Here is a 3010-nt window from a genome sequence, read left to right on the forward strand (position 1 = left end):
CTAACCCTAACCCTAACCCTAACCCTAACCCTAACCCTAACCCTAACCCTAACCCTAACCCTAACCCTAACCCTAACCCTAACCCTAACCCTAACCCTAACCCTAACCCTAACCCTAACCCTAACCCTAACCCTAACCCTAACCCTAACCCTAACCCTAACCCTAACCCTAACCCTAACCCTAACCCTAACCCTAACCCTAACCCTAACCCTAACCCTAACCCTAACCCTAACCCTAACCCTAACCCTAACCCTAACCCTAACCCTAACCCTAACCCTAACCCTAACCCTAACCCTAACCCTAACCCTAACCCTAACCCTAACCCTAACCCTAACCCTAACCCTAACCCTAACCCTAACCCTAACCCTAACCCTAACCCTAACCCTAACCCTAACCCTAACCCTAACCCTAACCCTAACCCTAACCCTAACCCTAACCCTAACCCTAACCCTAACCCTAACCCTAACCCTAACCCTAACCCTAACCCTAACCCTAACCCTAACCCTAACCCTAACCCTAACCCTAACCCTAACCCTAACCCTAACCCTAACCCTAACCCTAACCCTAACCCTAACCCTAACCCTAACCCTAACCCTAACCCTAACCCTAACCCTAACCCTAACCCTAACCCTAACCCTAACCCTAACCCTAACCCTAACCCTAACCCTAACCCTAACCCTAACCCTAACCCTAACCCTAACCCTAACCCTAACCCTAACCCTAACCCTAACCCTAACCCTAACCCTAACCCTAACCCTAACCCTAACCCTAACCCTAACCCTAACCCTAACCCTAACCCTAACCCTAACCCTAACCCTAACCCTAACCCTAACCCTAACCCTAACCCTAACCCTAACCCTAACCCTAACCCTAACCCTAACCCTAACCCTAACCCTAACCCTAACCCTAACCCTAACCCTAACCCTAACCCTAACCCTAACCCTAACCCTAACCCTAACCCTAACCCTAACCCTAACCCTAACCCTAACCCTAACCCTAACCCTAACCCTAACCCTAACCCTAACCCTAACCCTAACCCTAACCCTAACCCTAACCCTAACCCTAACCCTAACCCTAACCCTAACCCTAACCCTAACCCTAACCCTAACCCTAACCCTAACCCTAACCCTAACCCTAACCCTAACCCTAACCCTAACCCTAACCCTAACCCTAACCCTAACCCTAACCCTAACCCTAACCCTAACCCTAACCCTAACCCTAACCCTAACCCTAACCCTAACCCTAACCCTAACCCTAACCCTAACCCTAACCCTAACCCTAACCCTAACCCTAACCCTAACCCTAACCCTAACCCTAACCCTAACCCTAACCCTAACCCTAACCCTAACCCTAACCCTAACCCTAACCCTAACCCTAACCCTAACCCTAACCCTAACCCTAACCCTAACCCTAACCCTAACCCTAACCCTAACCCTAACCCTAACCCTAACCCTAACCCTAACCCTAACCCTAACCCTAACCCTAACCCTAACCCTAACCCTAACCCTAACCCTAACCCTAACCCTAACCCTAACCCTAACCCTAACCCTAACCCTAACCCTAACCCTAACCCTAACCCTAACCCTAACCCTAACCCTAACCCTAACCCTAACCCTAACCCTAACCCTAACCCTAACCCTAACCCTAACCCTAACCCTAACCCTAACCCTAACCCTAACCCTAACCCTAACCCTAACCCTAACCCTAACCCTAACCCTAACCCTAACCCTAACCCTAACCCTAACCCTAACCCTAACCCTAACCCTAACCCTAACCCTAACCCTAACCCTAACCCTAACCCTAACCCTAACCCTAACCCTAACCCTAACCCTAACCCTAACCCTAACCCTAACCCTAACCCTAACCCTAACCCTAACCCTAACCCTAACCCTAACCCTAACCCTAACCCTAACCCTAACCCTAACCCTAACCCTAACCCTAACCCTAACCCTAACCCTAACCCTAACCCTAACCCTAACCCTAACCCTAACCCTAACCCTAACCCTAACCCTAACCCTAACCCTAACCCTAACCCTAACCCTAACCCTAACCCTAACCCTAACCCTAACCCTAACCCTAACCCTAACCCTAACCCTAACCCTAACCCTAACCCTAACCCTAACCCTAACCCTAACCCTAACCCTAACCCTAACCCTAACCCTAACCCTAACCCTAACCCTAACCCTAACCCTAACCCTAACCCTAACCCTAACCCTAACCCTAACCCTAACCCTAACCCTAACCCTAACCCTAACCCTAACCCTAACCCTAACCCTAACCCTAACCCTAACCCTAACCCTAACCCTAACCCTAACCCTAACCCTAACCCTAACCCTAACCCTAACCCTAACCCTAACCCTAACCCTAACCCTAACCCTAACCCTAACCCTAACCCTAACCCTAACCCTAACCCTAACCCTAACCCTAACCCTAACCCTAACCCTAACCCTAACCCTAACCCTAACCCTAACCCTAACCCTAACCCTAACCCTAACCCTAACCCTAACCCTAACCCTAACCCTAACCCTAACCCTAACCCTAACCCTAACCCTAACCCTAACCCTAACCCTAACCCTAACCCTAACCCTAACCCTAACCCTAACCCTAACCCTAACCCTAACCCTAACCCTAACCCTAACCCTAACCCTAACCCTAACCCTAACCCTAACCCTAACCCTAACCCTAACCCTAACCCTAACCCTAACCCTAACCCTAACCCTAACCCTAACCCTAACCCTAACCCTAACCCTAACCCTAACCCTAACCCTAACCCTAACCCTAACCCTAACCCTAACCCTAACCCTAACCCTAACCCTAACCCTAACCCTAACCCTAACCCTAACCCTAACCCTAACCCTAACCCTAACCCTAACCCTAACCCTAACCCTAACCCTAACCCTAACCCTAACCCTAACCCTAACCCTAACCCTAACCCTAACCCTAACCCTAACCCTAACCCTAACCCTAACCCTAACCCTAACCCTAACCCTAACCCTAACCCTAACCCTAA

Source organism: Idiotropiscis lumnitzeri, unplaced genomic scaffold (genome assembly GCF_059441095.1).
Source record: "Idiotropiscis lumnitzeri isolate Australia: NSW breed Sydney's pygmy pipehorse unplaced genomic scaffold, RoL_Ilum_1.0 HiC_scaffold_182, whole genome shotgun sequence".
Taxonomy (NCBI): Eukaryota; Metazoa; Chordata; class Actinopteri; order Syngnathiformes; family Syngnathidae; genus Idiotropiscis; species Idiotropiscis lumnitzeri.